Source organism: Mytilus edulis, chromosome 3, assembly GCF_963676685.1.
Source record: "Mytilus edulis chromosome 3, xbMytEdul2.2, whole genome shotgun sequence".
In the NCBI taxonomy this organism is placed as follows: Eukaryota; Metazoa; Mollusca; class Bivalvia; order Mytilida; family Mytilidae; genus Mytilus; species Mytilus edulis.
In genome coordinates this window covers 104,867,760-104,884,226 of record NC_092346.1, presented here as the reverse complement: position 1 = coordinate 104,884,226, position 16,467 = coordinate 104,867,760, and the positions used below count along the sequence as shown (strand labels likewise).

The following is a 16,467-nucleotide window of genomic DNA, read 5'->3' as shown; positions in this document are numbered from 1 at the left end:
GACTGGGACAATTAAGGTGAACGTTTGTATGTAACTACCACTGCTCACTATGTACTTTTTAAAGACACTTAAACTATGGGGTCACCAAAGGTTCTCAGCAACTTAATAAAGTAATTCGAAAATCTAATCAGAAATAACACGATGTTTTGATTTATATCAATTATATAAATCAAAACATAAAGGTTATTCCTGATTAATTTTTTGAATTATTTTATAATTAAAGGCGTTAAGAAACCTTTGGTGACCCCACAGTTTAAATGTCTATCGTAGGTACGTCGTGAACTGTGGTCGCTACAGACAAACGTTCATGTAAATTGTCCCAGTCAATGGATCAATTTAATGTGTCAATCAATGGCCACAGCCACACTGTTTTGAATTTCATTCTATCTATACCTACCGTCGGTGGTTAACATGCAAAACAGTACTCCTATTCACCGTATATCAACAGTATTTGTCTATACCTACCGTCAGTGGTTAACATACGTATTAGTACTCCTTCACACCGTCTATCAATAGTATTTGTCTATACCTACCGTTGGTGGTTAACATGCAATATAATGCTCCTATATACCGTCTATTATCAGTATTTTTCTAAACCTACAGTCGGTAGTTAACATGCGATATAGTGCTCCTATATACCGTCTACCAACAGTATTTCTCTATACCTACCGTCGGTGGTTAACATGCAATACAGTACTCCTATTTACCGTATATAAACAGTATTTGGCTATACCTACCGTCGGTGGTTAACATACAATATAGTGCTCCTATATACCGTCTATCAACAGTATTTGTCTATACCTACTGTCGGTAGTTAACATACAATATAGTGCGCCTATAAACCGTCTATCAACAGTATTTGTCTAATACCTACTGTCGGTAGTTAACATACAATAAATATAGTGCTCCTATATACCGTCTATCAACAGTATGTGTCTATACCTACCGTCGGTAGTTAACATACAATATAGAGCTCCTATATACCGTCTATCAACAGTATTTGTCTATACCTACTGTCGGTAGTTAACATACAGTATAATGCTCCTATACATCGTATATCAACAGTATTTGTCTGTACCTACCGTCGGTGGTTAACATACAATACAGTGCTCCAGTACACAGTCTATTGACAATTGTCTATACCTACCGTCGGTGATTAACATGCAATATAGTGTTCCTATATACCGTATATCAACATGATTTATCTATACCTACCGTCGGTGATTAACATGCAATAAAATGCTCCTATATACCGTCTATTATTTTATTTTTTCTAAACCTACCGTCGGTAGTTAACATGCGATATAGTGCTCCTATATACCGTCTATCACCAGTATTTGTCTATACCTACTGTCGGTAGTTAACATACAACATAGTGCTCCTACAATGTATATACCGTCTATCAACAGTATTTGTCTATACCTACCGTCGGTGGTTAACATACAATATAGTGCTCCTATATACCGTCTATCACCAGTCTTTGTCTATACCTACTGTCGGTAGTTAACATACAACATAGTGCTCCTACAATGTATATACCGTCTATCAACAGTATTTGTCTATACCTACCGTCGGTGGTTAAAATACAATATAGTGCTCATATATACCGTCTATCAAGAGTTTTAGTCTATACCTACTGTCGGTAGTTAACATACAATATAGTGCTCCTATATACCGTCTATCACCAGTATTTGTCTATACCTACTGTCGGTGATTAACATACGATATAGTGCTATTACATATACCGTTTATCAAGAGTTTTAGTCTTTACCTACTGTTGGTAGTTAACATACAATATAGTGCTGCTATATACCGTCTATCAACAGTATTTGTCTATACCTACTGTCGGTAGTTAAGATACAATATAGTGCTCCTACATGTGTATATACCGTCTATCAAAAGTATTTGTCTATACCTACCGTCGGTGGTTAACATACAATATAGTGCTCCTATATACCGTCTATCAAGAGTTTTAGTATATACCTACTGTTGGTAGTAAACATACAATATAGTGCTCCTATATACCGTCTATCAACAGTATTTGTCTATACCTACCGTCGGTGGTTACATGCAATATAATCCTCTTATATACTGTCTATCAACAGTATTTATCTATACCTACCGTTGGTGGTTAACATGCCATACAGTACTCCTATATATCGTCTATCAACAGTATTTGTCTGTACCTACCGTCGGTGGTTAACATATAATACAGTGCACCTATATACCGTCTATTATCAGTATTTTTCTAAACCTACCATCGGTGGTTAACATGCAATATAGTGCTCCTATATACCTTCTATCAACACTATGTTTCTAACCTGTTTCTATACCCACCGTCGGTGGTTAACATGCAATACAGTGCTCCTATATACCGTCTATCTATAGTATTTGTCTATACCTACTGTCGGTAGTTAACATACAATATAGTGCTCCTACATGTGTATATACCGTCTATCAACAGTATTTGTCTATACCTACCGTCGGTGGTTAACATACAATATAGTGCTCCTATATACCGTCTATCAAGAGTTTTAGTCTATACCTACTGTTGGTAGTTAACATACAATATAGTGCTCCTATATACCGTCTATCAACAATATTTGTCTATACCTACCGTTGGTGGTTAACATGCCATACAGTACTCCTACATATCGTCTATCAACAGTATTTGTCTGTACCTACCGTCGGTGGTTAACATGCAATACAGTACTCCTATATACCGTATATCAACAGTACCTGTCTATACCTACCATCCGTGGTTAACAAGCATTACAGTACTCCTATATACCGGCTATCAATACTATTTTTCTCTGCCTACCGTCGGTGGTTAACATATAATATAGTGCTCCTATATACTGTCTATCAATACTATGTTTCTAACCTGTTTCTATACCCACCGTCGGTGGTTAACATGCAATACAGTGCACTTATATACCGTATATCAACAATATTTGTCTATACCTATCGTCGGTGGTTAACATGCAATATAGTCCTTCTATCAACAGTATTTAGTCTATACCTACCGTCGGTGGTTAACATGACATATAGTACTCCTATATACCGTATATCAATAGTACCTGTTTATACCTACCAGCGGTGGTTAACAAGCAATACAGTACTCCTATATACCGTATATCAAAAGTATTTGTCTATACCTACCGTCGGTGGTTAACGTAAAATATACTGCTGTCTATTAAAATCATGTGTCTATACATACTGTCGGTGGTAAACATACAATAAAGTGCTCCTATAAACCGTCTATCAACAGTTTTCATTTATACGTACCTACCGTCGATGGTCAATATAACGTATTATATGGTCCGTATATAGTGCTCATATATACCGTCTGTCTAAAGTATCTGAATTTACCTACCGTCGGTGATTAACATACAATATAGTGCTCCCATATACCGTCTATCAACAGTATTTGTCTATACCTACTGTCGGTAGTTAACATACAATATAGTGCTTCTATATACCGTCTATATACAGTATTTGTCTATACCTTCTGTCGGTAGTTAACATACAATATAGTGCTCCTACATGTGTATATACCGTCTATCAACAGTATTTGTCTATACCTACCGTCGGTGGTTAACATACAATATAGTGCTCCTATATACCGTCTATCAAGAGTTTTAGTCTATACCTACTGTTGGTAGTTAACATACAATATAGTGCTCCTATATACCGTCTATCAACAATATTTGTCTATACCTACCGTTGGTGGTTAACATGCCATACAGTACTCCTACATATCGTCTATCAACAGTATTTGTCTGTACCTACCGTCGGTGGTTAACATGCAATACAGTACTCCTATATACCGTATATCAACAGTACCTGTCTATACCTACCATCCGTGGTTAACAAGCATTACAGTACTCCTATATACCGGCTATCAATACTATTTTTCTCTGCCTACCGTCGGTGGTTAACATATAATATAGTGCTCCTATATACTGTCTATCAATACTATGTTTCTAACCTGTTTCTATACCCACCGTCGGTGGTTAACATGCAATACAGTGCACTTATATACCGTATATCAACAATATTTGTCTATACCTATCGTCGGTGGTTAACATGCAATATAGTCCTTCTATCAACAGTATTTAGTCTATACCTACCGTCGGTGGTTAACATGACATATAGTACTCCTATATACCGTATATCAATAGTACCTGTTTATACCTACCAGCGGTGGTTAACAAGCAATACAGTACTCCTATATACCGTATATCAAAAGTATTTGTCTATACCTACCGTCGGTGGTTAACGTAAAATATACTGCTGTCTATTAAAATCATGTGTCTATACATACTGTCGGTGGTAAACATACAATAAAGTGCTCCTATAAACCGTCTATCAACAGTTTTCATTTATACCCAGGCGCGTAGCTCCCTATACGCTAACACGCAGTTGCGTGCACATCGATTCGGCATGCAAAAAAAAAAAATGTCAAAATAAAATTTTATAAACTGAATGTTAAAGGAAACACCTATGTTGTCACTTTTTTAATTGATGAAATATCATTAAATAACGGCATTTGGTTTCGAAATAAAAGCTTTATTGGAGATTATGACAAAATCGGACAGTAACATGTATCTTTTACAAGATTTGAATTTTGTAATACTCAGTCTATGACATGTAGTTTTGGAGCACATAATACAGTGTACGGTTCATCAGTTTGGAATGATATGTACCAATCGGCATTAGAATTATCAGAATCCTTCGATATCGTTGAAAATATGCCGAGGCGATGTGGTCGACAGACTACCGCAGCCAATGACCCTGTAAACACGCCAAAACAGTATTTGAAAGTCTCATTATTTTTTGCGTTCATAGACCATATGATAAGGGAACTGGAGACTGGAGTCGCGTCTAGTATTATCAGAAAATCGCTTCTTTGCACTGTATGTGCTTCATCGTGTTGTAGGAAATATAACAAACGAAAAAATCTCAACATTGTCTGAGACATACGAAACTGACCTGGCATGTAATTTTGACGAATTCAATTGGGAAGTCGCTCGATGCCGAACACGTACGCTGCCAGTATCACATCTCGCGAGTGCCGGCTACCATGGAGATCTATCAGTGTACTACGTATATTGAAAACAAATGTACGATCAACAATGAACAACGACAGTAGCATTTACGGCAGTAGCATTTGCCGCATTTACTGCATATTAATCGGGATTTCAGTGTGAATATTGACAAAGTAATAGAGAAGTTTGTTTCTGTCTAGACTCGAAAAGCAGATTTTGGACAATTTTGAGTAAATTCTGTATCACAAATGATGTGTTGTTTATATATTACTCTATTCAGAAGATTTATTAATAGTTTTACATTCATAATTTTTTTAAAAGTCCTATCTACATAAAGCTCCTCTTTTAACCGCCCTACGACCGAAAACCGAAAAAAAAACATTTTTCTGCATAAAAGGGTCCCAAAAATTTTTCGCCTCGCTCCGCTCGGCAGTCCTTGCTTGCACATCGTTTCATTCTAGCTACGCCCCTGATACCTACCGTCGATGGTCAATATAACGTATTATATGGTCCGTATATAGTGCTCATATATACCGTCTGTCTAAAGTATCTGAATTTACCTACCGTCGGTGATTAACATACAATATAGTGCTCCCATATACCGTCTATCAACAGTATTTGTCTATACCTACTGTCGGTAGTTAACATACAATATAGTGCTTCTATATACCGTCTATATACAGTATTTGTCAATACCTACCGTCGGTGGTTAACATAAAATATAGCGCTCCTACAATGTATATACCGTCTATCAACAGTCTTTGTCTATACCTACCGTCGGTGGTTAACATACAATATAGTGCTCCTATATACCGTCTATCAAGAGTTTTAGTCTATACCTACTGTCGGTAGTTAACATACAATATAGCGCTCCTACAATGTATATACCGTCTATCAACAGTATTTGTCTATACCTACCGTCGGTGGTTAACATACAATATAGTGCTCCTATATACCGTCTATCAAGAGTTTTAGTCTATACCTACTGTCGGTAGTTAACATACAATATAGTGCTCCTATATACCGTCTATCACCAGTATTTGTCTATACCTACTGTCGGAAGGTAACATACAATATAGTGCACCTATATACCGTCTATCAACAGTAATTGTCTATACCTACCGTCGGTGGTTAACATACAATATAGTGCTCCTATATACCGTCTATCACCAGTATTTGTCTATACCTACCGTCGGTGGTTAACATACAATATAGTGCTCCTATATACCGTCTATCACCAGTATTTGTCTATACCTACTGTCGGTAGTTAACATACAATATAGTGCTCCTATATACCGTCTATCACCAGTATTTGTCTATACCTACCGTCGGTGATTAACATACGATATAGTGCTATTACATATACCGTCTATCAAGAGTTTTAGTCTTTACCTACTGTTGGTAGTTAACATACAATACAGTGCTCCTATATACCCTCTATCAACAGTATTTGTCTATACCTACTGTCGGTAGTTAACATACAATATAGTGCTCCTACATGTGTATATACCGTCTATCAACAGTATTCGTCTATACCTACCGTCGGTGGTTAACATAAAATATAGCGCTCCTACAATGTATATACCGTCTATCAACAGTCTTTGTCTATACCTACCGTCGGTGGTTAACATACAATATAGTGCTCCTATATACCGTCTATCAAGAGTTTTAGTCTATACCTACTGTCGGTAGTTAACATACAATATAGCGCTCCTACAATGTATATACCGTCTATCAACAGTATTTGTCTATACCTACCGTCGGTGGTTAACATACAATATAGTGCTCCTATATACCGTCTATCAAGAGTTTTAGTCTATACCTACTGTCGGTAGTTAACATACAATATAGTGCTCCTATATACCGTCTATCACCAGTATTTGTCTATACCTACTGTCGGAAGGTAACATACAATATAGTGCACCTATATACCGTCTATCAACAGTAATTGTCTATACCTACCGTCGGTGGTTAACATACAATATAGTGCTCCTATATACCGTCTATCACCAGTATTTGTCTATACCTACCGTCGGTGGTTAACATACAATATAGTGCTCCTATATACCGTCTATCACCAGTATTTGTCTATACCTACTGTCGGTAGTTAACATACAATATAGTGCTCCTATATACCGTCTATCACCAGTATTTGTCTATACCTACCGTCGGTGATTAACATACGATATAGTGCTATTACATATACCGTCTATCAAGAGTTTTAGTCTTTACCTACTGTTGGTAGTTAACATACAATACAGTGCTCCTATATACCCTCTATCAACAGTATTTGTCTATACCTACTGTCGGTAGTTAACATACAATATAGTGCTCCTACATGTGTATATACCGTCTATCAACAGTATTCGTCTATACCTACCGTCGGTGGTTAACATACAATATAGTGCTCCTATATACCGTCTATCAAGAGTTTTAGTCTATACCTACTGTTGGTAGTTAACATACAATATAGTGCTTCTATATACCGTCTATCAAGAGTTTTAGTCTATACCTACTGTTGGTAGTTAACATACAATATAGTGCTCCTATATACCGTCTATCAACAGTATTTGTCTACACCTACCGTCGGTGGTTAACATGCAATATAGTCCTCCTTTATACTGTCTATCAACAGTATTTGTCTATACCTACCGTTGGTGGTTAACATGCCATACAGTACTCCTATATATCGTCTATCAACAGTATTTGTCTGTACCTACCGTCGGTGGTTAACATGCCATACGGTACTCCTATATACAGTATATCAACAGTACTTGTCTATACCTACCATCGGTGGTTAACAAGCATTGCAGTACTCCTATATACCGTCTATCAATACTATTTTTCTCTACCTACCGTCGGTGGTTAACATATAATACAGTGCACCTATATACCGTCTATCAACAGTAATTGTCTATACCTACCGTCGGTGGTTAACATACAATATAGTGCTCCTATATACCGTCTATCAAGAGTTTTAGTCTATACCTACTGTCGGTAGTTAACATACAATATAGCGCTCCTACAATGTATATACCGTCTATCAACAGTATTTGTCTATACCTACCGTCGGTGGTTAACATACAATATAGTGCTCCTATATACCGTCTATCAAGAGTTTTAGTCTATACCTACTGTCGGTAGTTAACATTCAATATAGTGCTCCTATATACCGTCTATCACCAATATTTGTCTATACCTACTGTCGGAAGGTAACATACAATATAGTGCACCTATATACCGTCTATCAACAGTAATTGTCTATACCTACCGTCGGTGGTTAACATACAATATAGTGCTCCTATATACCGTCTATCACCAGTATTTGTCTATACCTAACGTCGATGGTTAACATACAATATAGTGCTCCTATATACCGTCTATCACCAGTATTTGTCTATACCTACTGTCGGTAGTTAACATACAATATAGTGCTCCTATATACCGTCTATCACCAGTATTTGTCTATACCTACCGTCGGTGATTAACATACGATATAGTGCTATTACATATACCGTCTATCAAGAGTTTTAGTCTTTACCTACTGTTGGTAGTTAACATTCAATACAGTGCTCCTATATACCCTCTATCAACAGTATTTGTCTATACCTACTGTCGGTAGTTAACATACAATATAGTGCTCCTACATGTGTATATACCGTCTATCAACAGTATTCGTCTATACCTACCGTCGGTGGTTAACATACAATATAGTGCTCCTATATACCGTCTATCAAGAGTTTTAGTCTATACCTACTGTTGGTAGTTAACATACAATATAGTGCTTCTATATACCGTCTATCAAGAGTTTTAGTCTATACCTACTGTTGGTAGCTAACATACAATATAGTGCTCCTATATACCGTCTATCAACAGTATTTGTCTACACCTACCGTCGGTGGTTAACATGCAATATAGTCCTCCTTTTACTGTCTATCAACAGTATTTGTCTATACCTACCGTTGGTGGTTAACATGCCATACAGTACTCCTATATATCGTCTATCAACAGTATTTGTCTGTACCTACCGTCGGTGGTTAACATGCCATACGGTACTCCTATATACAGTATATCAACAGTACTTGTCTATACCTACCATCGGTGGTTAACAAGCATTGCAGTACTCCTATATACCGTCTATCAATACTATTTTTCTCTACCTACCGTCGGTGGTTAACATATAATACAGTGCACCTATATACCGTCTATTATCAGTATTTTTCTAAACCTACCATCGGTGGTTAACATGCAATATAGTGCTCCTATTTACTGTCTATCAAAACTATGTTTCTAACCTGTTTCTATACCCACCGTCGGTGGTAAACATGCAATACAGCGCACCTATATACCGTATATCAACAGTATTTGTCTATACCTATCGTTGGTGGTTAACATGCAATATAGTCCTCCTATATACTGTCTATCAACAGTATTTAGTCTATACCTACCATCGGTGGTTAGCATTACATATAGTACTCCTATATACCGTATATCAACAGTACCTGTTTATACCTACCATCGGTGGTTAACAAGCAATACAGTACTCCTATATACCGTATATCAAAAGTATTTGTCTAAACCTACCGTCGGTGGTTTACGTAAAATATAGTGCTGTCTATTAAAATTATGTGTCTATACATACTGTCGGTGGTTAACATACAATAAAGTGCTCCTATAAACCGTCTATCAACAGTTTTCATTTATACCTACCGTCGATGGTCAATATAACGTAATTATATGGTCCGTATATAGTGCTCATATATACCGTCTGTCAAAAGTATCTGAATTTACCTACCGTCGGTGGTTAACATACAATATAGTGCTCCTATATACCGTCTATTAACAGCATTTCTTTATACCTACCGTCGGTGGTTAACGTAAAATATAGTGTTCCTTTATATACCGTCTTTCAATAGTATTTCTTTATACCTACTGTCGGTGGTTAACATAGAATTTAGTGCTCCTATATACCGTCTATCAACCGTATTTGTCTGTACCTACCGGCGGTTGTTATCAAAACAAACTATTTTCAATCGACGGTCCAAAGTTTTGTATCTATACTTCACTCTGAATGACCGATGACATTTATTTGAACAGTAACATTCCCTATTAATCTAACCAGTAATATGTGATCGGTGAATGTACGTATGACAATTACGCCAATTTTGAAAAAGCATATTTTTTTTCATTTGCGCACATTGACATTTTTTAATTTGCGCCAAATTGATTCGAAAGGTTAGGTCTGATAAATTTAGATGATAAAATTAAACTTGTTTAACCAAACGCAGCAATTCAATGAACACAAGCTACAATATAGATAAATGTGTATATAGACACATGTTGAGATCATGGGTATCATCATTTAATCACACTTCTGGTACCCGAACATTTACTTTCATATATGGAACCGATGCCATAAAGAAAAAAACAGGCTTTAACTTATAAAAATTTTGATAAAAAGGGGGATGCTTTATTGTAGGGAAGATATCACAAGGTTGCAGTTCAACAGAAGTGTTGCATGACAATACTCAGTTAAAAAAGATTTGTGCATATGCAAATGTGCTTTTTATGTCAAACTGTTACAATCTTATTTTATAAAGTGCTTCTTCAAGTGTGATGTACACTTGCAATAAACTTATCCTGCTTTCAATCCCCCTCCTCCTCCCCGTCACGTGTGAGCAAGTGGCAGGTGGCAAAAGGCCAGAAGGAATATTTTTGTTATTATATAAATAAATTCTATACATCTTATATGCCTCATGACTTGTGTTTACCTGTTAATTTGTGCAAATGAAGAAAATAAATTTGGCGCAAAGAAATAAAAAAAATTGGCGCTAATTAAGTGCAGATTGGCGCAAATGGAAAAAGCCGAAGCAAATATAATCTTTTCTTGTATCAAGATTTCAAGATTTTATTCATAACCTCAGACACATACTTGTGTACAAGAGGACAATAATATATACAACCATATTAAGATAATACATAGCGAGACAGGACAAACGAAACACAAATACATAGTATATTTTAAAAGACAATTGGTATAATTAGATTAAGTATTTTATGATTTTCTTCACGAAAATTGATAATTTCCTTTGAACTTGTACGTTACATATAGACAACAAGCCAGTGAATTTCTTCTTGCTTGGATTCTTTACATAGTAATTTGGTACAAACTTTGATCTACATGTAAGAGCAGAAACATCAGCATTTTTACAGGTAAACAATATATGAAACTCATCCCCTATTCCCTCATTACATAATGTACATATTCTATTTTCCCTCGCGATCCCCGCCCATCTACCCGTCTCAATAGGTAACTTCAAATTCGAGCATCGAAGTTTAGATATGTAATATCTGTCCTTGGGTAATAATCGCAATAGATACGGTTCCAAACCAAACTCGAGTTTGAATAAAGAATAGAATTCACCCCTATCAGATCAAATTGGTGTTTTCTTTCTTTTTTTCGTTCAGTTTCATCTAGTCCATTTGTTCATTTGACTCTGTTTCCATCACGACTAGGATGCATTTTAATTTATAATGTAAAGTCGTTCAGGTTTTTGTTTTATTATATAAAAAAAGAAGATATGGCATGATTGCCAATGAGACAACTCTCTAAAAGAGACAAAGTGACACCGGAATTAACTATTAAAAAAAAAACTTTAACAGATCACGGTACGCTGACGGTACAGATGTCTGTAAATTCAGAAATTAATGCGAGGTTTTTATTATTGCGACAATAATTAAGACTCGCATTTTGAAGTATTGCGTTTGAATTAATCAGGATTTTTTATTAATCGTTGTAATCAAAATCTCATTTCAGGCTATAATGACACTCATCGCATTAAATATATAACAATTGCACGCAACAAATTTATATTCAAAGACTATGACTTTGATGTATATTTGACAAGATTAGTTCGTTTAAGTTGCCAAAAATTCTATAATTAGTGTATTATTCTCCCAAGTTTATTTGAAAAGGTATAATTCCTCTATACAAATGGCAAAATCTTTCATAAAATATCCAGTAAGTTGGATAAACGTTTACCAAATCATCCCAATACAGTTTGATTTATATATTCACTTTGCTATTCCGTTCTTGCACAGTGATATAGTTCATTTTGCGTCATCCCATATTCTAGCAAAGGGAGATTATCTCAGCATCACCGTTACATTAGTAATAGCTGTCGTACATAAAATAGTTAGCTCGAACTGTATGATCCTGTGTGAATCTGATCTTTATATTAAAAGTGCATAAATGGTTCACATATGGGTCTTATTTAAACATTAAACAGTATCAAAACAATTAGTGCATTATAATATAACCAAATAGGCATGCAAAAAAGAATCAATAGGCAAAATATGCTTGTCTACCGTCTAATTCTAATTGCTATTATTTACTGCATTGTACATAGCTCAATTCCATTCCATTCCATTCCATTCAATTTTATTTATTTTTTAATTTTCAGAAGAAAACAGTATTTCTAACAATTAAATTGAATTAATTTGATATGACGTTGACACACGGTAATCACTCTCATGTTTTTATTTACATCGCTGTCAATCATCCGGTAAAGATGAATATTCATTACTACCCTCGGTAGTTAACGTCCCTCGATGGTTAACTTTAAGTGCCTACCTTTTTTTTTACTACCAACTAGTAAGGTAAGCAATTGGTTAATAGACGATAAGTCGGTTACCATATAATTATTTACGGAAACTTATGAATCAACCACATATAAAAATAAAATAGAAAAGAAGACTATGGATTTGAAATTGGATATTTTAGAAGGTTTTCGCCGATTTTGTGTACTTTCAATATAAATGTTCACACATTTTGACAGAATAATATCAGTAATATTTCAATAAACAAGTGCATTACTTCTTCGATTTTCAATTACTGGCCAACGAGTCAAACAGGTATGGAAAATGTAGAAACTTTTACGAAATTAATGAATTAAAAACTTACCATCTGAAAGAACATTCTGAACCACTAACATCGTCGTCAAAAAGAACAAACTTTGGACAATTAAACCCATTTAGTTCGGCGGTACTGCACGGGCTATCATGCCATGGTTTAACATCATTTTTATATTATATATAAGTAGACCTTTTAAAAATTTTGATTAAAAAGATATCATATGTATGTCTAAACACTAATAATAATTTAATAATAGTGGTGCATTACAAAATTATATCGCATGAGAGACTGGTGTCGAAAGAATTTTCAAATATGATCAATGTTTAGATTATGATATATCATTAATTTTGTGTGACTAAGTTTTTTATGTATTAAATAAAGAATCAAGAACACAATATTCAGGAAATTAAAGTTTATGATAAGAAACGCTGACACTACTGTTCGATATATCCTCTCATGAGGGATTTATACAGTTACTCGATATATTCATTTGTTTCATTATCCCGATTTTTTTAGCTCACCTGGTCCACAGGGCCAATTGAGCTTTTTTCATCACTTTGTGTCCGATGTCCGTCGTCGTCGTCGTCGTCTGTTAACTTTTACAAAAATCTTCTCCTCTGAAACTACTAGGCCAAATTAGGTTACTAGTAGCTTATAACTGCACTTGGTACAATCAAAAACCTGATAATAATTTGTTCAAATAAGGCTTTTGAAAATAGTTGAATTTTTGTACTCTATATACCACTATGCCACATATTCTTATTACGAAAGAAATTCATACACCTTATTAAATAGGCATTTAAAAAGTCAGAACGCTAATACATATGTTCAAACTCTTTTGGCCATTTTTCAGTAACAGCAAACAAATTTAAAGAACTATGACAATTGGACATGCTTTGATACTCTAACTGCCCTTGAATTCTGACCAGATATCATTTTTGTCAGCTTGGAGATTCCGTATATTGTCATAAATGAGGACTAACTGTGCACCACTTTTTTTGGACCTGTCTCTGTATTGTTACGAGTTACAATTTATGAATAAAATCAGCAAAGATCAATCGAAAAAACATCTGATACAAAAATTTAATAATGGTCTAAGTATTTTTCTCTTTTGAAAAGATGTTGTAAGGATACATATTTAAAGAATTTTCAATATGAAATATTACATAGAATTATACCTACTAATACATTTACATATGGAATTAAGCTAAAGGAAACAAGTCTATATACCTTCTGTAATGAGGAAGAGGAAACAATAGAACACTTAGTTTATGATTGTAATGTTACATACAATTTTTGGTTGTCATTTTTACAGAAAATTTAATTATTTGATGAGCATTTCAGCATTAGTAAGACGGAAATTTTATTGGGATTTATTACTAAAAGTTAACTTTGTTTATGCCCGCGTCACACTGTCCCGATTTTTATATACGATGGACACCCGAATGCGAAAATTGTAAGTTCGTACGAAGTTGGTCCCGATCTCGTTAAAATACCAAAAAGTGACCGAAGCAAGTACGATGAATAACGAAGTCTATATGATGGTGCCGAAATTATATTATGCGATAGCAAAAGATGGACATACAAAGGTTAACCGAAGACGGGTATTTAAGCTTCATATCTCAGCCGAAGCCTACACGATGGATCACGAAGGCTACACGATGGATTACGAAGGCTACACGATGGATTACGATGATGGCGCGATGACCATACGATGTCTAAAAGACGTCGTGTACAGCTTACGATGCATTTAAATAAACTCATCATAGATACCAGGACTAAATTTTGTATATACGCCAGACGCGCGTTTCGTCTACAAAAGACTCATCAGTGACGCTCGAATCCAAAAAAGATAAATGGCCAAATAAAGTTGAAGAGCATTGAGGACCAAAATTCCTAAAAGTTTGGCCAAATCCAGCTAAGGTAATCTATGCCTGAGGTAGAAAAGCCTTAGTATTTCAAAAATTATATGTCGAAGGGATCACGCGTTTTATATTGTTTGATCGATATTGAATATATATTATATTATATTATTAATTCGTATATTTTAACAAATTTGATTCGTTTAGGGATAGTCACATGTTAAACTATAATTTTCGAAGGTAGAGAGAAAACGGCGGATAGCAAAACGCATATTGACCTGCAAAAAGCATATTGCACGGTTATTTTTAGAATATCTAAAAACCCATATACTTTGTGACGTCATGTAATGAATTTCAGGATATTGTTTACAGTTTAACGTTTTGAAACACATGATATCTGTGATCGATTATTTGACGAAAAAAAAATTCAAATACATAAGATGTCAAAAAAAAAGTAAATGCAATAACAACTAATATGCTGTTATTGTCAAGAAGACAATGTAATATCTATAAAATTCCAACAAACTTAAATGACGATTTTGATACAAAGATGGTCAGAAATTAATAATATAACAAATATAGCCTTTGTATGAGGTCAATACAGGATATATCGACCCAAAGAAGTATATCGACCTCGGACTTCGTCCTCAGTCAATATACTTCTTTCAGGTCAATATATCCTTGTATCAACCTCATACAAAGGCTATATTTGTATAGTACATTTACTTTCTGGTTTAATCATAAGACGGAAGACTGTGGGTTTGAAGGGTAAAACTTGACTCTGAGTCTCTGCATATAATGCCAGCAGAATCAGGGAGAAGGAGAATATCTTAAGCGCTATTGACATTAAAGTTCAAAGGTCAAGGTCACAGTGGCAGTTGTAATACAAGGCAATATCACCCTTGTGGACACTCTAAAACCAATATGCTTCAAGAGATTTTAACCACATTTGGTATATTGTTCCTCCTTGTAATGATCTGACATTTTTTACGTTCAAGGCCAAAGGTCAAGGTCATGCAGATGGACTTGTTTTTTCTCCTTGAAATAGCATAATACACAGGAAATTGGTTGCTCATTTTTTTACATGCTGGTTCTAAAGACAATATTAAAGGTATTTCCAGTTACTGAATGTTATGTTTGATTTCTAAAAAAATAGTTTATGTATCAAATATGCATTTTCAATTTACCATTGTCTGCATGTGTCAAATACATATATAGTGTCCATATTTGTCCCCAATATGTTACATACGAGGGGATGCCACGCTCGGCATTGCCATGTTTGAACTGTATAATGTGTGCACTAGTCTGAATAATCACCCATAATTATGCCCATGTTTACTGATCTATCTTAAAGGTAAGGTAATGGGTTCGTTGGTCCCTTTTATTCAAAAAGAGCTCTTTCCAGGAGAATATCATAATAATATAGACAAAAGGAAAGATGTGGGGAAAGCAACAAATGCGGCAAAATATGACATATAGAAAACAAAATGGTTATGGAGTAGACATTCGTGTGACAACAACTCAGACGATACATAAAAAATCAGAATAATGAAGAAAAAGTTGGTTTCCCTTTATACGTGTACCTGCAGTGTTGATGTACGAGGTGCGTTTATGATTTTCATTATGTTACTTGATATGA

General features: G+C 35.1%; 1 long non-coding RNA gene across 1 annotated transcript in view; it reads right to left on the bottom strand.

The window, feature by feature from the left end:
• The window catches only part of LOC139515013 (uncharacterized), a 38,467-nt gene extending 25,337 nt beyond the window's left edge, over positions 1–13,130 (bottom strand). Inside the window, exon 1 of the long non-coding RNA XR_011662797.1 lies at positions 13,015–13,130. This is a non-coding gene — a long non-coding RNA (uncharacterized lncRNA). The remainder of the gene's footprint in view (positions 1–13,014) is intronic.
• Between the last annotated feature and the right edge of the window lie 3,337 nt (positions 13,131–16,467).